Consider the following 25,026-nt stretch of genomic DNA (forward strand, 5'->3'; position numbering starts at 1 on the left):
CTAAGAAACTGGGATTGTAATTGCTTAAACTTTTAGATTCAGATAATTATAAGCTAGAAACCTCTCAGAGATATATTGTTAAATACTGTCATAATAGATTTTTTATATTTTTGTATAAGCAGTGATCCTACCTTTAAATTTAGCAACGTTCGATTAGAAAAATGTTGCATTCTACTAGGTGATAGGAATTTGGATTTTTAAAAGGGCATAAATTGTACAGTTTTCCAACCATTGAGCTTCCATTCTTCGATTCTAATGTCTCGTGTTGAGAAGCTAGTAATTTTCTTGAATACGTGAAATAGATTTATAAATTGGTTGTCAGAGTCTTATTTTGTCTGCCAACCCCTTTGGTGATATAAAGGGCCTGATTTTTTACATTCTCGGGTATTTTTTTGAGTTTATGCTGAATTGGGTCCGAATACAGCACAATGGATATAAAGGATTCATATAGCTTTCCCTGATTTATTTTTGAATTGAAGCCTAAATTTAATTGATTGATATTGTTGCTTGAATTTGTTAAAATACTTCTTGCAAGTTGTCGCTGGATTTATCTAGCTTCCACTGCTGTTGTTAGTACGTAAAATTTTCCTCTAATTTTGTGCCCCATAAATTTGAAGGTGATTAGTCTTTTAAAATATCATCTTTTAGGAGGTTTTGATGGTTTATTAAGAGGAATATGTTTTTCTCATTATGATAGTGTTCTCGTCTTAATTGCTTTGCTAAATTAAGTAATGAGTTGAATTCAAAATAGGTCAATATGGGAGCAAAAGTATTTCGTGTTGCATTATTTCTCTCGGCACTGTTATTTCCTTTTGCCTCTGTATACGGGTAAAACTGGGCTCATGATACACCCTAATCTCCGATAAAATAAGCCAAGCTCGAGACATGATGACAGGAGACCGAGATCGAGGCAAAAGTCTCATCAAGTCAAAATCTGGGGACACGACGCCGGCCCTCGAGAATATCGGGGTCACGGTTGGGAATCGATCTTAGCCTTGAACGACTTCAAAAAATATTGTCAGGCAATCGAGCATGGCCAACGGAAGGCCGTAATATCCGTGACCTGTCGGATATCACGGCGGGGATCTCGGCACGTATCAATGAAGAACCGGCAATCAGTTAATGAGATGATATTTACCATTTATAGAGTTGTACCTAGAGTATGATTCCTCTACTATATAAAGGGGGTTTGATAATTCATTAAATAAACTGTAACACGCATTCCAAAGTAATATATTATTATTTTTTTTGTTATTAACTCTTTCTATTGTACATCAATGCTGGCCATAGCGAGCCCGGATCAAGGACAAATATTTCAATAAGGCTGGGACTATCCTCCCCGTGTGGTCTAAATCTATTATATCTTTGTTTGCTCAATGTGACTTAATTTATCACTTTGTATCGAATTAATTCGCATATTTTTAAAACGGCTTACAAATTTAATTGTTATCCGATTGAGGGTAAACAGTTTGACGCCCAACGTGGGGCTAAGGATAATAGCGACGATTAGATAGAAAATTATGTAACACATCCTACTTCACACTTGTTCTTTGAAGTGCCTTTGATTTCAGGTCTGCGTTAAAATGTCGAACTCCCAATCTGCCCCTCTAAACACAGATACTGAGTCTGGCCACCATGACGAGAACAACAATATAGCACACGATAACGAGGTGCCCCCCGCCGATCCCAACGGAATTCCTGTCGCGGACCCGATCGACGCCAGCTCACATGTGGCCATCAACACGAATTTGTCCACTGATCCTAAGAATAGCATCCGTGTGGGAGACCAGTTGGTATATCAAAATGCTCGTGATGGTGAAGGAGATGGGATCATCTTGCGGGTGATCTTCGAAATGATGCAGGCTCAGCAGGCAACGATAGCCCAACTGCAGTACCGAAGCCGCGCTCCCAGTAGAGTTGAGCCCGAATCTTCTTGAGAAAACACTAGCAGAAATGAACCAGTCGCAGATTGGCCAAATGAAGTTGAACCCGGAACCAACCCCAAAATAATAAAGATGATCTAGGAATTAAAACGGTGGGTGAAAACGGGAGAAAATAAAATCGAAGCTAACGACAAGAAGGTGGAGACTTACAACTCCAGGTTCGACCAAATCCCCGAAGCGTCACCGATATTGAAAAGCCTAGACTCCAAGAAGTTTGTTCAGAAACCATTCCCTCCGAGCGCAGCCCCGAAGCCGATCCCTAAAAATTTTCGCATGCCTGAAATTCTTTAGTACAATGGGACAGCTGACCCAAATGAACATGTGACCTCATACACGTGTGCCATCAAGGGGAATGACTTAGAAGATCACGAGATCGAATCTGTCTTGCTGAAAACATTCGGAGAGACCTTGTCAAAAGGAGCTATGATATGGTATCACAACCTACCTCCTAACTCTATTGACTCGTTTGCTATGCTTGCAGATTCCTTCGTAAAAGCACACGTCGGGACTATCAAGGTCGAGACCGGGAAGTTGGACCTTTTTAAAGTGAAACGGAGGGATAATGAGATGCTCAGAGAATGTGTCTCGGTTTGTAATGACCCGACTTGTCGTTTTAAGAATTAACACTCCGTTCAGTGGATTAAGGTCTCGAGAAGCTTCATAATATGTATTATGACCCGTGGGTGTGGTCGAGTTTAATTTTAGGAAGATTCAAAATTTAATTAAAAGAACAATTCTTATTTAGAAGCTTAAATGGAAAGAGTTGACCGTAGAGTTGACTTTTGAGCAAACGACCCCGGAATGGAATTTTGATAATGGCAATAGCTTCGTATGATGATTTCGGACTTAGGCGTATGTTTAGATTTGGATTTGGAAGTCCGTAGGACAATTCGACACATTTTGGCGAAAGTTGGGAAATATAAGATTTTGGAAAAGACTGACCGAAGGGTGAATTTTTGATAACGAGGTCGGATTTCGATTCCGGAAATGGGAATAGCTCCCTTACGTCAATTATGACTTGTGTGCAAAATTTGAAGTCATTCCGGATTGATTTGATACATTTCGGAGCAAAATATAGAAGTTGGAAAATTTGAAAACTTATAATTCGATTCGATGTGCAATTCGTAATATCGGCGTTGTTTGACATAGTTTAAAGCCTCGACTAAGTTTGTCTTGTATTTTGGGACATGTTGGTATAATTGGTTGAGGTCCCGGGGGCCTCGGGTGAATTCCGGATGATTAACGGACTGATTTTTTGACTTGAAGGAACTGCTTGAAATTTGTTGCAGCTGTTTTCGCTTCTGCGGAGGCCTTGTCGCAGAAGCAAGCTCGCATAAGTGGAGATTGGATCGCAGAAGCGACGAGCTTCGCAGGTGCGCATTTGGCCATCGCTTCTGTGATTGCGCAGAAGCGACAATCTGTCCGCAGGTGCGACTTTGGGCTGGCAGTGCAACTTCGCAGAAGTGAAAATTTTCTCGCAGAAGCGAGCCCGCAAATGTGACCAATTTATCCGCAGAAGCGGTTCTAGACAGAATCATGAAGACCAAAAAATGGTCGTTTCGCCATTTTCGTTTTGGACTTTTGGTGCTCGGATTTGGGGCGATTATGGAGAGATTTTTCACAAGCTTGGTTGGGGTAAGTGTTCTATATCCTAAAGTAATTATATTTCATGAATCTATGATTATATTCATCATTTAACTTGGATGTAAATGGAAAAAAGCAAGATTTTTGTAAAATCTTCAAAAAACGAAAATTTAAGATTTGGAGGTCGAGTTGTTATTGGAATTCGATAAAATTGGTATGGTTGAACTCGTTTCGGAATGGGTGTTCGGATTTCATGAAAATTATGTCTGGTTCCAAGGGGCGAGCCCCGTGTTGACTTTTTGGAATAAATTTTTAAGTCGGCGTATAATTATCCGAAATTATTTTCGACGAATTTTAATGGAGTTATACAATTAATTTGGATAGATTTGAGCTGTCCGGAGGTCAATTCAAGCAAGAAGGCTATTTTGGAATATCGGCCTAACTTCAAAAAGGTAAGTGTCTTGCTTAACCTCGAGTGGGGGAATTACCCCTTAGGCATTGAGTCTTATGTGCCATTTGTGAAATGCAAAAATCCATGTACGCGAGGTGACGAGTACGTACTCGGGCTTATATGTGCAAATTTTTATTGGATTAAATTCTTAGGCATTATTGTGTAGTAAATTGGGTAATAGTGGATAATTATTAAATCATTCGGTTGCCATGCCTAAATCCTTGTTGTTGAATTTATTTTTATATGATAATTTGATGAAATTATTACTTGTATATATATGTGAATTCCGTGAGTTTGATGGTTAATATTTTTTGGAATTTATTTCCAATATGAATTTTTTTATGCAAATAATTAATTTAAGCGAGCTTAAGAAGAAGTATTAATATAATTATCTAAATTTGCATTAATGAAGGCTTTGCTTTATGCTGAGTAATTTCTATCTCTATTAATTATTTTTGGGTGTTATATACATTGTGTGGAGCATTTGGCTATTTGTTGTAAAATTAATTAATTTTGTTATTTCTTTGAAATTTGGTTGTAGCCATTGGGCAAATTGTGATATGAATTCATTTTATTATGTTGTCGTGTTAATTTTTCATATAAATTGTTATGTGGAGTGAGTTATTAATTTGGGGAGATAAGGGTGGCATTTCACCGTTGATATTATGTGAGTATAAGGGCGGCATTTCACTGTTGTTGTGTTTGTTGGAATATTGTCTGGGCGGAGCGATAAGGGTGGTTATATGAGCGATAAGGGTGGCAATAGGAGCGATAAGGGTGGCTATTGATATTGTCTGGGCGGAATGATAAGGGTGGCTATAGGAGTGATAAGGGCGGCAATAAGAGCGATAAGGGTGGCTATTGTCAAGGACGATATGTGATGATGTGGGGTTGTGGCGTTGATAATTTTCATGTAATGTTATGATTTTCTTGTGTTTATTTTTATACCTTGTGCAATTTGTCTTGTTGTTGGTAAATTGATAATAATATGATTTATGTTGAAATTCAGAGCTTGTGGCCATTCCCAGGCGGATTATAAAATAAAATGTGGGCACGAGGTGCCGTGAGTAAATAATGAGGATATTTGGCACGTGAATTGTCCGTGCAGTTGTGATATGAAATGTGGGCATGAGGTGCTGTGATAAAATGATAATGATAATTGACACATTAATTGTCCGTGCAGTTGTCATATGAAATGAGGGCACGAGGTGCCGGAAAAATATAATAATTTAATTATGGGCACGAGGTGCCGTGAAAAAATGAATGGGATGAGACCCGTGTTTACGAAAAATATGAAAATGGGCTGAGACCCTTATTTTTATGATTATGAAATGAGGTGTCACATGGTGACTTTTTAATTGAAAGAATTATATTCAAAATATTTATTTGGAAGGATTTTTTTTCAAAAAGAATTATATGAAAGAATTGTATTTGAAAGATATTTATTTGAGGAAATTATATTTAAAAAGATTTATTGAAAGAACTATATTTGAAAAATAATTATTTGAGAATACTATATTTGAAAGAGAGTTATTTGGAAGAATTATATGTGAAGGATATTTATTTGAAAAACTTGAATTAATTGGGCGTACATGTATTTATTAATTGTAGAGTGATATTTATAGTATTCTTGTGGTCTTGCTGAGCATACCACTGGTTGTTTTATCCTGCCCTAATTGCTATCTGTTTCTTAGTATTTTGTATATTACATTGCATAGGTTATTAGTCTAGTGAGTTTCTTGATTGTACCTCGTCTCTACTCTATTGAGGTTAGTCTTGATACTTACTGAGTACCGACCGTGGTATACTCATACTACACTTCTGTACATTTTTATGAAGAGCCAGGTATTGGAGATATCGGACTTGAGCAGATTTAAAGCGGGATCATAAGTATTCAAGGTAGAGCTGCTTGGCCGTCGCAGTCCCTTGGAGTCTTTTTATTTTATTGTACTGTTAATTTGTAATCAAACAGTATTGTATATTCGGTCCTCGTGATCATTCCATGTATTCAGTTAGAGTTCGTGACTCAGTACTACCAGTCTTGGGTGGTAATTGTAATTATTTCCGTTGTTGGTATATATAAACAAAAATGGCTTCAAAAGGTAATTGTAATCGGCTTACTTAGTCTTACAGACTATGTGCCATCACGACGCATGTGGTGGGATTTTGGGTCATGACAAGTTGGTATCAGAGCTCTAGGTTCACAGGTTCTACGAGTCACGAACGAATCTAGTAGAGTCTTGCGGATCAGTACGGAGACGTCTGTACATATCTTCGAGAGGCTACAGAACTGTTAGGAAATTTCCATTTCTTTCATTCCTGTCGTGCGAAATTTGTTGAATTTGGAATCCGAACCTTTGTATCTCCATTCTCTCACACATGGTGAGGACACGTGCTACTTGGTTAGCTGAGTAGGAATCCGCACATACTGCTAGGGCTGCAAGAGGCCGGGGCCGAGGTAGAGGTCGAGGAAGGACACGTGCTGCGACAGGAGCACTTGTCAGAACAACAGTTGAGGAGCCACTAGTAGCTCCGGTTAGGGGACAAGTACCAAAAGCACCTGTTGTTACCCCAGGACTTCAGGAGACTTTAGCACAGTTCCTTAGTATGTTGGGTACATTAACTCAGGCGGTGATTGATCTCTATTGCACCAAACATTCGCAGATTGGGGGAGTAACTCACACTCCTACCACAACTCCAGAGCAACAGGTTCACGTTGGTCAGGTTCCGGGTGTAGTACCGGTACAACCTGTTATTCCGTTTTGGCCTGAGGTCAGGCCAAAGGCATCAGAAGAAGAACAAAAGAGACTTAAAAGGTTTAAGAGGTATAGTCCACCTACTTTCAGTGGCACAACTACAGAGGATGCCCAAGGATTTCTAGAAAATTATCACCGTATTCTCCGCACCATGGGTATTGTGGAAGTGAGCGGAGTTTTCTTTACTACATTTCAACTGTCAGGCGTAGCGTATCAGTGGTGGCAAATCTATGAAGAAGGTAGACCAGCCGATGCCACACCACCAACTTGGGATTGGGCATTCGCAGATTGGGGGAGTAACTCAGATTCCTACCACAACTCCAGAGCAACAGGTTCACGTTGGTCATGTTCCGGGTGTAGTACCGGTACAACCTGTTATTCCGTTTTGGCCTGAGGTCAGGCAAAAGGCATCAGAAGAAGAACAAAAGAGACTTGAAAGGTTTAAGAGGTATAGTCCACCTACTTTCAGTGGCACAACTACAGAGGATGCCCAAGGATTTCTAGAAAATTGTCACTGTATTCTCCGCACCATGGGTATTGTGGAAGTGAGCGGAATTTTCTTTACTACATTTCAACTATCAGGCGCAACGTATCGGTGGTGGAAAATCTATGAAGAAGGTAGACCAGCCGATGCCACACCACCAACTTGGGATTGGGCATTCGCAGATTGGAGGAGTAACTCAGACTCCTACCACAACTCCAGAGCAACAGGTTCACGTTGGTCAAGTTCCGGGTGTAGTACCGATACAACCTGTTATTCCGTTTCGGCCTGAGGTCAGGCCAAAGGCATCAGAAGAAGAACAAAAGAGACTTGAAAGGTTTAAGAGGTATAGTCCACCTACCTTCAGTGGCACAACTACCGAGGATGCCCAAGGATTTCTAGAAAATTATCACCGTATTCTCTGCACCATGGGTATTGTGGAAGTGAGCAGAATTTTCTTTACTACATTTCAACTGTCAGGCGCAACGTATCGGTGGTAGCAAATCTATGAAGAAGGTAAACCAGCCGATGCCACACCACCAACTTGGGATTGGGCATTCGCAGATTGGGGGAGTAACTCAGACTCCAACCACAACTCCAGAGCAACAGGTTCACATTAGTCAGGTTCCGGGTGTAGTGCTGGTACAACCTGTTATTCCGTTTTGGCCTGAGGTCAGGCAAAAGGCATCAGAAGAAGAACAAAAGAGGCTTGAAAGGTTTAAGAGGTATAGTCCACCTACTTTCAGTGGCACAACTACAGAGGATGCCCAAGGATTTCTAGAAAATTGTCACTGTATTCTCCGCACCATGGGTATTGTGGAAGTGAGCGGAATTTTCTTTACTACATTTCAACTGTCAGGCGCAACGTATCGGTGGTGGAAAATCTATGAAGAAGGTAGACCAGCCGATGCCATACCACCAACTTGGGATTGGGCATTCGCAGATTGGGGGAGTAACTCAGACTCCTACCACAACTCCAGAGCAACATGTACACGTTGGTCAGATTTCGGGTATAGTACCGGTACAACCTGTTATTCCGTTTCGGCCTGAGGTCAGGCCAAAGGCATCAGAAGAAGAACAAAAGAGACTTGAAAGTTTTAAGAGGTATAGTCCACCTACTTTCAGTGGCACAACTACAGTGGATGCCCAAGGATTTCTAGAAAATTATCATCGTATTCTGCGCACCATGGGTATTGTGGAAATGAGCAGAATTTTCTTTATTATATTTCAACTCTCAGGCACAGCGTATCGGTGGTGGAAAATCTATGCAGAAAGTAGACCAGCCGATGCCACACCACCAACTTGGGATTGGGCATTCGCAGATTGGGGGAGTAACTCAGACTCCTACCACAACTCCAGAGCAACAGGTTCATGTTGGTCAGGTTTCGGGTGTAGTACCGGTACAACCTGTTATTCCGTTTCGGCTTGAGGTCAGGCAAAAGGCATCAGAAGAAGAACAAAAGAGACTTGAAAGGTTTAAGAGGTATAGTCCACCTACTTTCAATGGCACAACTACAGAGGATGCCCAAGGATTTCTAGAAAATTGTCACTGTATTCTCCGCACCATGGGTATTGTGGAAGTGAGCGGAATTTTCTTTACTACATTTCAACTATCAGGCGCAACGTATCGGTGGTGGAAAATCTATGAAGAAGGTAGACCAGCCGATGTCACACCACCAACTTGGGATTGGGCATTCGCAGATTGGGGGAGTAACTCAGACTCCAACCACAACTCCAGAGCAACAGGTTCAAATTGGTCAAGTTCCGGGTGTAGTACCGGTACAACCTATTATTCCGTTTCGGCCTGAGGTCAGGCCAAAGGCATTAGAAGAAGAACAAAAGAGACTTGAAAGGTTTAAGAGGTATAGTCCACCTACTTTCAGTGGCACAACTACAGAGGATGCTCAAGGATTTCTAGAAAATTATCACCGTATTCTCTGCACCATGGGTATTGTGGAAGTGAGCGGAATTTTCTTTACTACATTTCAACTTTCAGGCACAACGTATCGGTGGTGGCAAATCTAAGAAGAAGGTAGACCAGCCGATGCCACACCACTAACTTGGGATTGGGCATTCGCAGATTGGGGGAGTAACTCAGACTCCTACCACAACTCCAGAGCAACAGGTTCACGTTGGTCAGGTTCCGGGTACAGTACCGGTACAACCTGTTATTCCGTTTTGGCCTGAGGTCAGGCAAAAGGCATCAGAAGAAGAACAAAAGAGACTTGAAAGGTTTAAGAGGTATAGTCCACCTACTTTCAGTGGCACAACTACAAAGGGTGCCCAAGGATTTCTAGAAAATTGTCACTGTATTCTCCGCACCATGGGTATTGTGAAAATGAGCGGAATTTTCTTTACTACATTTCAACTGTCAGGCGCAACGTATCGGTGGTGGAAAATCTATGAAGAAGGTAGACCAGCCGATGCCACACCACCAACTTGGGATTGGGCATTCGTAGATTGGGGGAGTAACTCAGACTCCTACCACAACTCCAGAGCAACAGGTTCACGTTGGTCAGGTTCCGGGTGTAGTACCGGTACAACCTGTTATTCCGTTTCGGCCTGAAGTCAGGCCAAAGGCATCAGAAGAAAAACAAAAGAGACTTGAAAGTTTTAAGAGGTATAGTCCACCTACTTTCAGTGGCACAACTACAGAGGATGCCCAAGGATTTCTAGAAAATTCTCACCCTATTCTCCGCACCATGGGTATTGTGGAAGTGAGCGGAATTTTCTTTACTATATTTCAACTCTCAGGTGCAGCATATCGGTGGTGGCAAATATATGAAGAAGGTAGACCTGCTGATGCCATACCACCAACTTGGGATTGGGCATTCGCAGATTGGGGGAGTAACTCAGACTCCTACCACAACTCCAGAGCAACAGGTTCACGTTGGTCAGGTTCCGGGTGTAGTACCGGTACATCCTATTATTCCGTTTCGGCCTGAGGTCAGGCAAAAGGCATCAGAAGAAGAACAAAAGAGGCTTGAAAGGTTTAAGAGGTATAGTCCACCTACTTTCAGTGGCACAACTACAGAGGATGCCCAAGGATTTCTAGAAAATTGTCACTATATTCTCCGCACCATGGGTATTGTGGAAGTGAGCGGAATTTTCTTTACTACATTTCAACTGTCAGGCGCAACGTATCGGTGGTGGCAAATCTATGAATAAGGTAGACCAGCCGATGCCACACCACCAACTTGGGATTGGGCATTCGCAGATTGGGGGAGTAACTCAGACTCCTACCACAACTCCAGAGCAACAGGTTCATGTTGGTCAGGTTCTAGGTGTAGTACCGGTACAACCTGTTATTCCATTTCGGCCTGAGGTCAGGCAAAAGGCATCAGAAGAAGAACAAAAGAGACTTGAAAGGTTTAAGAGGTATAGTCCACCTACTTTCAGTGGCATAACTACAGAGGATGCCCAAGGATTTCTAGAAAATTGTCACCGTATTCTCCGCACCATGGGTATTATGGAAGTGAGCGGAATTTTCTAACCGTCAGGCGCAGCGTATCGGTGGTGGCAAATCTATGAAGAAGGTAGACCAGCCGATGCCATACCACTAACTTGGGATTGGGCATTCGCAGATTGGGGAGTAACTCATACTCTTACCACAACTCCAGAGCAACAAGTTCACGTTGGTCAGGTTCCGGGTGTAGTACCGGTACAACCTATTATTCCGTTTCGGCCTGAGGTCAGGCCAAAGGCATCAGAAGAAGAACAAAAGAGACTTGAAAGGTTTAAGAGGTATAGTCCACCTACTTTCAGTGGCACAACTATAGAGGATGCCCAAGGATTTCTAGAAAATTGTCACTGTATTCTCCGCACCATGGGTATTATGGAAGTGAGCGAACTTTTCTTTACTACATTTCAACTGTCAGTCACAGTGTATCGGTGGTGGCAAATCTATGAAGAAGGTAGACCAGCCGATGCCACACCACCAACTTGGGATTGGGCATTCGCAGATTGGGGGAGTAACTCAGACTCCTACCACAACTCCAGAGCAACAGGTTCACGTTGGTCAAGTTCCGGGTGTAGTACCGGTACAACCTGTTATTCCGTTTCGGCCTGAGGTCAGGCCAAAGACATCAGAAGATGAACAAAAGAGACTTGAACGGTTTAAGAGGTATGGTCCACCTACTTTCAGTGGCACAACTACAGAGGATGCCCAAGGATTTCTAAAAAATTGTCACCGTATTCTCCGCATCATGGATATTGTGGAAGTGAGCGGAGTTTCCTTTACTACATTTCAACTGTCAGGCGCAGCGTATCGGTGGTGGCAAATCTATGAAGAAGGTAAACCAGCCGATGCCACACCACCAACTTGGGATCAATTTTCGTAAATGTTCTTGAAAGAGTTTGTTCCCCAGACTCTCAGAGATGTGTGGCGTACAGAGTTTGAACTATTGCGTTAGGGCACTATGACAGTGTTAGAATATGTTATCAGGTTCAGTGAGTTAGCTCGTCATACACCTATCTTAGATCCCACAATCAGAGAACGGGTCCGTAGATTCATTGAGGGGATCGATTATGATATTAAAATATGCATGGCTCGAGAGTTACAAACTGATGCTCCATTTTAACAAGTAGTGGATATTGCAAGGAAGATTGAGGGTGTTTTAGGTGAGGAAAGGGTGTCTAAGGAGGCCAAAAGGTCTCGAAGATCTGGAGGGTTCAGTGGATTTTACTCTTCAGCTAGAACCTATTATAGCAGATGCTCGAGCAGTCAGTCGGCTCAATTCGCACATCAGATTACTCGGGGTGCTCTAGTTTATAGTGCACCACCGACTCGAGATTCTTACAGTGGTTATTCCAATTATTTGGCACAGACTCAGTACGAGCAGCCGCGACCTCAGAGGGGTTGTTATGTGTGTGGTGATACTATGCATAACATGAGAGATTGTCCCAGACTTATGAGGGGTGTATTTCATCAAAACACTCCAACTACAAGCTTTATTCCAGTTGATACTCCACGTGCACAGTCAGCTTGAAGTGGAGGACAGGCGGGTAGTGGGCGCCTAAGAGGTGGAGGCCCGACCCGTTGATTTAATCACTATGATTTGGCTGATGCCAATACACCAGATGGTGTCGTTACAGGTACTATCCTGATTTTTTATTATAAAAGTATATTTTTCTTAATTTGATTCAATTCTGAATATTGAGGTGAGTCCTCCTATTATGATCCACTAATGGGTGAGCTTCTTAAATTTGTGACAACTTATATGTGTATCCTTGTTGGGAGATTTGAAGGGGTGAACCCATGTCTGTCATTTATTTTTGTACACCATTGAGGTCTATAAGTCCAAAAGTAATTTTTATTATTCATTACAGTGGGTTTAATGTATTTCAGAATAATTGATTCCAATTTTTATTAATTATAAGCCCTACCGGTATGAGGGTTCATTATATGTTGTGAAAATTATTTATGAAATATATTGATAAGAAAAAAGAAAGGAAATTGAAAATTTCAGTTGGCACAATGTGCAACATACTTGTGATTCGGAGTTGAGGATGAGATCCTCGCATTTTTACATGATATGAAATATTTAAACTGGGCTGCAAGCCGCGGTGGAAGTTATGTAAGGATGAGGTCCTTGTGGTGAAATATTTATGAGTTTAAAATTCTCCCTTTGTGAAATTTAATTTGTACAATAATATTAATAGGGAGTCATTCCTGTTAGCCTACCAAAATCGTTAAAATACCAATCCGGGGTCATTTATATAAAATATTGGTCGTGATCAACTCAAGTTTTTTTTAAAGCCAAAATCATATTTTATTCAAATTTTTATGTAAAAACTTTTCGAAAAAAGATACGGACTGCGCACGTAAATCAAAAAATATTAGATGCAGCTAATAGAGGTCTCAGAACTCGGAATTAAAGGCTAGTACTCAAAACGACCTATTGGGTCGTCACAATTTATTCATTTTGTAGTATTAATCCGATTCAAAAGTTATGATTCGTAATTTTATAATTCAAATTTTCCATGTCTAAGTAATAAAAACCTTATAAGTTTTCCTGCTGAAAATAAAATTTCAAAAGTAAAATGTAGTGTTGTTTTGGAGTTCATTACTCAAATGATCACTCAACTATCCCTAATTATCTAGTAAAGTCATTTTTCTTTCGTCTCTAATAAGAAAGTCACTCAATTATGTCTATGGCATTGAGAAGGTTACTCAACTAAATTTCTCAAACTTTTAAAGGTCAAATACCTATTCTAGCCTCTAAATTATCAACCTTGATCTTCTCTCTTTTACTTTTTGAATATTACTTTTTCCTTTTTAATTTATATTATGGACTTAATTTTTAATTAGCATAATTGATTCGCATAAATGATTTTGATAATAATGAAAAAACTCATTAAAAAAATTCAAAATTGAAAATAAAATAGAATAGAAATTTTTAAAATTTATATTCCATAAATTTAATATAAACAATTAAAAATAGAGATGTAGTTATTTCAATATTATATATGCTTAAAAGTTATGCTCAATTATTTATTATTTCAATATTATATATGCATAAAAATTATTTTAAACTTTTTTTACTTTTTTTACTTTATAATAAATTTATTTATTTTATAGGTAAATTCATAATATAGATTAAAAAGAAAAAAAATCATAATAGTTTTTAAAAAAAGAGAAAAATAAAAATCTAGAGAGTAAAATAGATATTTAGTCCTTAAAAGTTTGAGAAATTTTGGTTGAGTGACATTTTGAGTGCTATAGATATTGTTAAGGGATTTTTCTGTTATTTTACTAGATAATTATGGATAGTTGAGTGATTATTTGAGTAATATACTATATTGTTATATAAAGGGACTAGCTAACATAATTTAGACTCGTGGGAGTAGTATATTTACTGCATATATATAAATGTACAATACAAAGATGAATGCATCCAAAGCATTAATTTCAGGAATTTACAAGAGTGAGTGAAGTCTTCTCCCGACTTTAACGACACAAACAGATCCCTTCTCTCAACAAGATTTAACTGCCCATAAGATAATAGCCCCACTTACATTCCTCACTAATCGTTATTTCACATTGCGACACACATACTAAGGTTTGTTTCTCAGATCTCAATAGTTTCCTTTCATTTTTCCCTTCACTTCAATTATTTCTTCTTTATTATTGCACTATTTGTGATAGAGGTGTCAATTTTTGTGTCAATTTTGTTGTGAATTCAGTTTGTGCTATAAATTTCTCTTAGTGTTTGTTTCTTGGGTTCATTGGTGTTCTTGATATATTGTGCTTCTCCTGTGTATTTGCATTGACAAAATTCCCTTTATTCTAGAGGGGATTCAATGTGGTTGTTCTTCTCAGATAGTGGTTCCTAGAGGATTTTGTTTTGCCATAAAATGAACTTATATTGCTCACTTTTTCTTTTTTCGGTTTTAGTTTGAGTTTCCTGGGTGGGGTGGGGTGGGGTGGGGTGACACTAGGATCTTGATTTTATCTACCACCGTGGTCATTGTTCACTGAGGTGTTAGTATGTCGATGCTGCGTTCTAGCAGTCTTTTATGCTGATTCAGATGAAGCTTTGCCTTAAATAAACTAGCCCTCCGAGATTTCTCGGCTATCCAAAATAAACGGGATTCAATGTGGTTGTTCTCGGTTTCTCAGATAGTGGTTCCTAGAGGATTTTGTTTTGCCATAAAATGAACTTATATTGCTCACTTTTTCTTTTTTCGGTTTTAGTTTGAGTTTCCTGGGTGGGGTGGGGTGGGGTGGCACTAGGATCTTGATTTTATCTACCACCGTGGTCATTGTACACTGAGGTGTTAGTACATCAATGCTGCGTTCTAGCAGTCTTTTATGCTGATTCAGATGAAGCTTTGCCTTAATTTCTAGGCTTAGTTGCTTTTGCCTTGTGCGAACATGGGATTGTTGAGTGATGACTTGAAAATGCAGTACGTTGTAGCAGGAAAGGATTTCTATGTTGTAGGAGGTGTATGAGAGTGTAATTGAGATGATAATTGCTTTTTACTGAAGTGAATTCTGTACTTTTCCTTCATCGACCAGGTGCTGATTTAACTGCTAAAGTTTTATTTATTCAAATTTTTAATGAAGGGGCATTAATAAAGGATTATATCTCTTTTCGGTTTATCCCTTTTTTCTAGTAACTTCAGTTTATTTAGTAACCCGGACGCTGTAATCAGATACCAAAGGAGAATAATATGCAGCATGTCATGTTCCATGGAGTGCTTAGTCATGTATAGTATGCATATGGTGGATTATTTGGATGCCACTGTAGAGAGTCTTTCTCTGCTTTATCTAAGAGCCTACTGTTTACAAGATTGAGTGGACCAATAATTGATAATCTACTTTAGAGGGTCTTACCATATAAGTAGAACGATAAAAGGGCGATGAGTGGATCAAGTCAAAACTATTGACAAGACAGGTTCAATTATAATGGGATCTCAGCTGATTGATAGTAAAGAGTATATAGCTAGAAGGTTCCAATAGTAAATGGTCTAGGATTAGGTTCTTTATTACTGATAATATGCTTTTATGACTTTCTACACTTAACATTACACAATTATATGCACAAGTGGCCAGATTCGTTTGATTTAGATTGAGTTGCATGTTTCATCTTTGTCTGTTTGGTTTCAGTCTTCTCCCTTTTGATTAGAATACAGGGGTTGTTTGATACAAAGGTGGGATATCCCATGGGATTAGTTATCCCACCTTCTATATGGGATAACTAATCCCTCCATTTTAGTGTAAAGTTATCCCGGGATTAGCTAATACCCCAAACCAAACATGGGATAAAGTTAATCCCAAACATTATCCCGGGATTATTATACTTATCCCATGTACCAAACGGCCCCTAAGGATTATATTTATGAAACCATTTGTTGTATTCAGTTGGCTGGAGCTTGAAATCAGTCACCATTTAATGGAACTTGAGATTCGATATTGAAAGGGCTAATGATTAGGATATTGATTTTGCAAGTATCCAAAGCCAACTCTTCATCTTGATGATCCTGGACACTGTTACTAGAAACGGTTAAGCTGAACAAGAAAGTAAGCATTATATCATAATTCTACAAATATGAGTTGAACGAACTTGTCAAGCTTTTACAATGTGATCAAATCATAGACTCAAGAACATATTGTTTTGTCGTTTTAAAGTAAGTACATATATGGTTCAAGAAGAAGTGGTTTACTTCGGAGGGCTATGAAGGAAGTAATATGTATTTGACGGTTTTCTGTATAGTTGGTAGCATCTTTTTTGAGTTATCTGTTGATTTCGCGCTTCTCTTTTGGTGAGTTTTGAAGCAGGATAACTTTTGAGATTCTTATTCATCTAAAGAATAGAAAGGCATAACTTTTCACATTCCCTTATTATTGATAGCCCTGGCTGTCCCTGATTGTAGCACCTTTTTCTGGTAAGGAAAAGGAGTAGAATAATCTTTGACAGTAAATACCGAATTTGGAAGACGTTACATGAACTGACTAGGGCATGAAGCAATAATAAGAAATAATATGTTTTCATATACCCATAATACTAAGCTGCACTTATCCATGGACAATATTGAAATACACAAAGTAGTTCATTACATGACAATATCATTTTAAATTAAGGTTATTGTTGTAAATGTATCACTGTTACGCATCTAGAACGTCTCAGACACGTTTATAGTTTTATTCCTTTCCTCGTTAGGATGCATTGGTGGGCCTTTTATTCCAGTTTTATTTATCAATGGTTGTATGAGTGTGCCTGTGTCATATTATAGGTATCTCTTAACTTGACGACTACAATTATTTGGCTTGACTATGTTTGCATATGTTTATAGCGACTAAGGTGCACTTAGACAATTATGAAATACACAGTAATTTGTAATATGAAAGTTTAAATTTAAATGTATCACTGTTACGTGTCTAGAGCCCATCTGAGATTCTGATAGTTTTCCATTAGGTTGTATTTCGTGGGCCTTCTATTCCAGTTTCTTTATCGAAAAAATGAGTGTGCCTGTGTCATATTATAGGTATCGCTTGACTTGATGACTACAAATTATTTGCTTGACACTTCATCAGGAAAAAGGAAAAGAAAAATTATTTGGTGTCACATTTTGCTGTCTCTAGATATTAGTTACATACAATATGATGGGAAACGAAAGTTTTCATGCTTTAGAAAGTTAGCTGGGGTCACTGGTAGCTGGAGCTCCTTAGCGCTGCCTTGAGGCTCATTCACCTGGTTCGATTCTTGATTGAAGCATACAATTATTGTTTAAACTCCATCCAAAAAAAAGTTTTCATGCTCTATATTAAGATGGTCAAGCTAAAATTGCTAGTAAAATGACTGGTTGGCCTTGGAGTTGGCAACTAATCATTGAAGAACCCTACTAAAGAATGATAGAAAGAAAAAAAGTACATTAAGTGGTAAATATTATGACTTAATTTCAGGTTAGTAAGAGGCTAAGTTTCTATAGATCTGATTAGGGTTAATGCAACTTCTTACATCTGTATGGGCTGATTCAGAAAATAGGAAGTTTAATTTGGTTACTTCAGGTGGGTACAGAGATAGCTATATGCTGTTTTCATATTTCCTAATGCATTTATTCAGCTGCCTAGTGAGAAGAAGCTGTAGAAAGGAATAAGGAGGCAGTTTGCTATGAATTTTTATTATCTCTGAGAATTCTTGAAACAAATATATAGAACAAATTCCTTAATCTCATCACTGGTGTTGTCTTTTCTAATTTTTGTCTCAAAGACATTGAGAAAGCTGCTGAAATTATGAATTAGAACTGATGGCTTATTGGGTAACTATGACTTCCATTCTTGTTTCATGTATGTGTTTGTTTCTAATACAAAAACGTTTTTGATATCTTAGTTACAAGAGAAACTTTTGAAGTACATTAGTTACAACAAGTTAAGTTTGATAGATGTGAAATATTTAAAACCAGCTTGATATAAATTAAGAAGTACGGACCTATCAAAAAATAAATAAATTAAGAAGTACGGAGTAAACTGTAGTGAGGTTTGAGGTTTGCTGCAGGAGAAGGTACATACGTGATAAGTGTGAACCTAGCAAAAGTGGACAAAAGAAGAAGGAATGGGTGTAGTTTTTTGTAGGTTGTTCCGGATTTAATTTTTTGTAGGTTGTGGGTGGGTCGAGGCCTGTTGGGAATGGAATGGCTTCAAAGGATGTGTCAAAAGAAATGAAAGGAAGTTGCAAATTTTGGTCTTCTCCTCTTATCTTCAGGCTTTTTGCAATACAGACAGAGAGCTTTTATTTTACCGTTAAATCTGTTAATGGATTTTGCATTGATTTCCAGACCTTCCTTTAGGTACTAAATGAAACTACCTTGAGTCTCATGTAAAACAACTAAATGCATCTTTGAGGTGCTGGCGAGAAACTGAGGGCCCTATTTGAGCAAGAATAGGCGATCAAGAAATATTATTGGAAACCAATAATCTTGCTAAAAAGAGCTTACCAAAGATTTTAATTTAGCAGTAATATAACATGTTTCTCCCTTTCTTAGTTCCCACTTTAGCCTCCCTGGGCGCAGGATTTTTCTTCACTGTAGATGGCTTTGGCTTAAAAGGTTTCTAGGTGCATTCAACTTAGATCAACTCTCACCTTCAGCTCATCTGATAAGTTATGATCCCACGACTTAGAATTTATGGCATTGGAGAAGCGCCTGGTTGTTGTCACCTGTCATCCTACAATGTAGGAGCATGACCTACGTTTGCCAACAGGTTAATGGAGAAAGTTCTTTTTGTATAGTTTAATTAGAAGTTTACTCGAATCTATATTCAGAACATTCACAAGAATAATTGTCCTGTGAACCCTAAGGGGTCATTTAATTCATAGTCTAGTTTATTGTGTAAAAGTTCATATGTGGTGAATAATAATGTAAGAATTGTTATGCGATTAATAATAATACATGTATACATGAATAATATTGAAGGGATAGCCAACTTTAAGGGCACTTTTGTTTTTACTTATCCATGTATTGCTAATACAAAAACAAATTCCATGTATTGCTAATACACATTCTTATTTCATATTCTGTTTCGTATATAATAATACATAGTCTCGTGTAAGTTATACTGATATTAGTAATACCACAATTTGGTTTTGTTTTATTAAACTCCGCATAACCAGAAAGCAAACATTGCGTTAGTCGTCGTGAGATTATACTAGCAATACACCTTTTTATATCGGAAAGCAAGCGCTGAATAATAATACATAATTTATTACCGAAATTAATATTCCTTATCCCTCAAACCACAGACCCCTAGGAGTCCCAGTAGTCCCTTGCTGTGCAGGTCTGGAGCAATCACTCTAGTTTTAATCTCTTTTCCAACCTTTGAAAATGCTGTGTGTGATCATTGAGCATTATTTGACCTTCTTACTATTGCCCTAGTGCCTGGGAGCTGGTAGTTCTAACAGAGTTCTCTAAGTTAAAAAATATTAAGGTCATTCACAACTTTACAAGGGTAGTGGTCTACTGGCCAAACGATTGAGCAGTTAATTTTAAACTCTATGGGAACATAAATAACCCTGCAACATCTAATTGCATAATACAGCCATGAATGCACAACAATTTTTACACTTCTCTACAGTCCTATGTCTAGTTTTATTTCTCCAGTTTTCTGTATGAGATCTGGACCGTATATGATTTGTCAAGTCAATTTGGTACTGTAAAAATATCGTACTAGTGGATTCTTATTAGAAGAGAACACTTTCTTTCATGAATTTTCTCAGTATGTTTATATTTTGTGAGCCTGCATGTGTGGGGAAGCCAAATATGTATTTTTTCTTTGTTTTGGGGGTAGGATAACTGGCATAATCTATAATTGATGAAAATGTGAACATGGTTTGTTGCATTTGCAAAGGTTGAAATTGTTGCAGGTCACCAAAACTTTTGGGATCTCTACCGGCAATCATGACATGCACATAAATTGATCTATGGTTTCTAAACTTCCATTTCAATTATTTGCATCCCGAGCACATTATTACATAATCATTTTCAATAGGTTCCTTTGTAGTGGCATCTAATAGAACCTTATTTTCTTTGAATGTATTTGGAATGTGTTGCACAGCAAAAGAGATTGTGCACCAAGTGAAATATGAGTCTGGCATGTTTGGTATGCCATAGTGTTGAAAGCCCATCACATTCCTTCAGAAGTTACTCTGTTTCAAGTTCCGACAACGATGGGAGATGTTCTGCGATTGCCAATTGCTTGATCAAGAAGATATCGCTTAGCCACCCTAATGCAAATGGTGGCATCACAACATCTAAAGTGACCCCTCAGCCAACTGATCAGAGTAATGGCATGACAGGTCCCCCACGGCTCGTTAGGAGCCGTGCTGTGAGGAGGGATATAGTGAGAGACTGGAACTTTGATGAGGTTGCATTGGAGCGCTAGTCCAGTATGGGAAAGAGCAGTATGTAGGCGCAGAGACAATATGCTTGTTTTTAGTGTTAAATCAGATAGAATTTTTAACTCAGTACTTTGAATCTAGTTTTGGGTGTAATTGGTGTTGCAGCAAATGCAACACTATGAAGGATTTTTGATATAATTCATCTGTTGATATTCCCTTCCCTTCTCTCTATTTTCAACTCCTGTTCTGGTTTTCTAGCTCGAAATTTGTATTTATGGACTTGATTAGGTCTACTTCTTCTATTTTGTTTTTTATTTTTAAAAAAAGGTATTCTCTCCGTTTCATTTTATATGTCAATGTTTGGGTGAAAATGAAGTTTAAGGTATCAATTGGATGTATTTATTACCTGTATTTAGATAAAAACAACAAAGTACATAATTGTTATAGATTTAATTTTGTAGAAAAATAATCACATCAAAAGTTTAAATAGATAAATAAATTTGAATGTTTAAAAAATTTGCAGCTTATACATGAGAAGTATTATTGATAAAAAAATGTCAAATAATTTGTAACATTCCAAAATGACGAAAGTGGAGTATACTGAAAAGAACGAAATATAATTGGGACGCAAGGGGCTTAAAGATGAGCTTCATATCTTTTTATTTATTTTTTCCTCTTAGAATAAATACAGGTACTGAGGGGTCCAGACAAGAGATGGGCAGGGGAAGTGGCTTCCACGGAAGAATTGAACTAATATTGACTTTACACCAATTCAAAAAGAAAATCTTCAAAACGCTCAAACGAGGGATGTGTAATAAGTATCTTTTTTCTTAGTTGGTAAGAGATGTACAATGACTGTCTGTTAAAATTTTGGTGAACATCGATCCCTCTATTAGTGGAAGATAATAGGTAATAGTTGTGGTACGCGTTATTGGATTTAAATTGTAAACATCACCATTCTTAAAAAAAGAGATGTGAAATCACTATAGTAGTTGCTGACTTGCTGTAACTGTAGTATTTTCAAGATTGATAAGCATCGTCAATGTATCCAATTCCTAAACTTCAAAAGTTCCATATTTTGCCACTTCGACAGAATTATGCAAATGATATTATTAGTGGTGACCCAAAATTTTCACTAATGGGATTCAAAATATAAAAAGGAAATACATGAAGAAGTCAAGGGCGGCAATTTTTTCTTTAAATAGTTTAATCACCACTTTGCTATTTTCCTTAGTTCACATGCTATTTTACATCAAATAATATTAGACTTCCGCATAACTTAATGTAAATATTATTAATGTTGTTGTATAGGGTGAAATATGATATGACACGTGGTCATATAAAGGAAAGACACGTGGAATCCTAGACGGGCATGGCTGAAGACCGAACGTAGCTATTTCGCTTGTCACCGGAAGGGATATCGTTCATAAAGGTGTATTAAATGCTCTGCGCCCGGTAGCATTTAATAAGGAATATTCTGCAGTATTAAGAGCAACGACCCGTTACAGAGAATTTGACATTTATATTCACTGTTACATCTTCATCAATGACCCTCATAATTGACATTAAAGGAGGCACGATCCCAGGACCTACTTCCCTAGACGCAACTATAAATAGTGAGCCCAGTTATCATTGTGGGGGAGATGAAATTTTCTGGCAAAACTTACACCATATTCTATACAAAGCTTAATACAATCTTAATTTTTCGCTTTTTGATCTCATCATTGTTGTGCCCGGAAGCCTTGTTCCCGGAACTATCAACCCTGCTGTTTCTTCTACATTTTAAGGCTAAGTATTATATATTTCTTTAATTATTGCATTATGTCAGGATTAAATTAGTTCAGTTGTCTAGAAACCACGTATAAATTCAACTGTACCATTTTACGGGTAAACAGTTTGGCGCCCACCGTGGGGCGTAGACAGCCGTGCAATTAAATTGGTCCTTGCTTTTTTTTTTTTACTAACGTGATTTGATTATTTTGTCTTAGAAAAAATTACAAAAAATGGCAGATAACACTGCTAACAACACGTACAACCCTGAAATTCGAGGGATCAGCCTCATTTCGAGGATTCAATCAGTGACACCTGCAATGAGGGAAATGACGCCATGCCGGTGCATGACAGGCAGAACCCTCGACAGGTTCGGGAGACAACTCCCAATGATGCTGATGAGGAGCATGTCGTGGATGCGGTGAGAGTCATGCAAGAGCAACCGGCAATCATTCTAGACCATCTCACGTGGCATGATAAGGTTATGACGGAGCTGAATCAGGCGCTATCGGGGGCTTCAAATAATGCAAACAGACGAGATCCAATTCCTCCCAGTGTTCCTGCAAACCAAACAACGTAGAGAGTCGACAACAACACTCCCAGGGGTGAAGTTGGCTCCGACGGGGCTGGGGAAACGGACCCGTCTCAACAACGAGAACGACCCATTCAAGAATGAACTTTTAAGGTTTATGAGGGAAGTAAACGACTGCATGGACCAGATCTCGGGTGCGCCACCAGTATTGAAAGGCCCCGACTCGAAAAAGTATACTCAATTGTCGTACAAGCTGAGTGTGGCACCGGAACTAATCCCGAAGCGGTTCAAAATGCCTGAAATGCCAAAGTATGACGGGACTTCAGACCCACAGGAGAATATTACCACCTACACAACGGCGGTAAAAGAAAATGATTTAGCTCCTCACGAAATTGAATCCGTGTTGTTAAAGAAATTTGGAGAAACTCTCACGAGGGGAGCTCTAACATGGTATTCATTATTACCCGAGCATTTTATAGATTCCTTTGAGATGCTCGCAGATTCTTTCATCAAGGCTCATGCCGGGGCCAGAAAAGTACAAGCCCGGAAGGCTGACATATTCAGGATCGCACAGAGAGAATACGAATTATTACGAGAGTTCATTACCCGATTCCAGAAAGAAAGAATGTTTCTCCCGGCTGTCCCGGATGAATGGGCAGCTAAAGCATTCACCAAGGGATTGAATCCGAGAAGCTCAGACTCTTTTCGGAAGCTGAAGGAGAGCCTGCTTGAGTTTCAAAAAACAACTTGGGTAGATATCCACAATCAATACGAGTCAAAGATAAGGATCGAAGATGACCAAGTCGGTTCTACATCATCAGCCAAGGGACGGGAGAAGAGTAGAGAAAAATTGAAGGATAACTACGACGCGGACAAACGGACTTCGAGGGGCCGTTTTTGCCTTACGAGTGGACCGAAGGCCGTGGCAGAAACTTCCGGGCATAAAACAAGTTCACCGTTGACAGAGGGACCGATCGTGGTCGAAACAATAGATCACTTCAGGATAAAGAGACGTCGGGGTTCCGGGATCCTTCTTACCCCAAGTTATCGGAATATAACTTCAACGTCTGTATAGTGGAGTTGGTGTTAGCCATGAGAAACATTAAATAAGCACGATTCCCGAGACCTGTGAGATCCGATTCCAGACAGAGGGATCCCAACTTATGGTATGTATACCATGGGATGAATGACCACTGAACAGGGGACTGCCGACACCTCCGGGAAGAGGAGGCAACACTATTGAAGAACGGTCACCTCAGAGAATTCTTGAGTGACTGAGCTAAGAACAATTATGGTCGTAACAGAGACAACGCTGAACCTTCAAAAGCAGGAGAAGAACCCCTACGCCAAACGATCAATATGATCTTCGGAGGCAATGAGATTAACGGGAACACCTTTTCGGCAGCAAAGAAGACGAAAGTATCAATAACTCATAGTAAAGGGCTCTGGGAAGACGATATCACTTTCACGGAGGAGGACGCAAATGGATTACTATTACCACACAATGATGCACTGGTAATTTCTTTAAATATGTTGGATTTTAAGATTAAGCGTGTTCTAGTGGATCCAGGAAGTTCGGCTAATATCATACAATGGAGAGTATTGGAGCAAGCTAAACTCACCGAAAGTATTATTCCGACAACAAATCTTCTCACTGGATTCAACCTTGCGAGCGTGATGACCCGGGGAGAGATTTTGCTGCTCACGAATGCTGAAAGAGAAATGAAAACAACTCTCTTCGATGTAGTAGATGGCGACATGTGATACAATATCATCCTGGGAAGGCCACGGTTACACGAGATGGAAGTTGTACCCTCAACATATCACCAATTATTGAAGTTTCCAACGCCCTAAGGAATCAAGCAGATAAGAGGTGATCAGCCGGCAACAAGAGAGATGAATGCAATTTCAGTTTCCAATAGCAAAGGGAAGGAGCACACAACATAGCAATTACAGGAACCAGCACTTATTCCCGAGCTAGAAGAAGTTAGCCCGAGAGCAGAGTCGTCAGAACATTATCAGGTGTCGAGATATTTCCAAGTTCCAGAAGAGAGGGACGCAACGAAGTCCGCGACGGAGGAACTGGAGCAAGTTGCATTGTTCGAAGAATTACTAGAAAGAAAATTCTATTTGGGGATAGGACTGCACCCGGAGCTCAGGTCTGGTTTTATT

At 39.1% G+C, this 25,026-nt stretch overlaps 1 long non-coding RNA gene across 1 annotated transcript; it reads left to right on the forward strand.

Moving 5' to 3' along the window:
• Positions 1–14,109: 14,109 nt before the first annotated feature.
• LOC107789467 (uncharacterized) lies at positions 14,110–20,783 on the forward strand. The gene is made up of 2 exons (XR_012697316.1): positions 14,110–14,276; positions 20,270–20,783. It is a non-coding gene; the product is annotated as an uncharacterized LOC107789467 (long non-coding RNA).
• The last annotated feature ends 4,243 nt before the right edge of the window (positions 20,784–25,026 follow it).

This window comes from Nicotiana tabacum, chromosome 12 (assembly GCF_000715075.1).
Source record: "Nicotiana tabacum cultivar K326 chromosome 12, ASM71507v2, whole genome shotgun sequence".
Taxonomy (NCBI): domain Eukaryota; kingdom Viridiplantae; phylum Streptophyta; class Magnoliopsida; order Solanales; family Solanaceae; genus Nicotiana; species Nicotiana tabacum.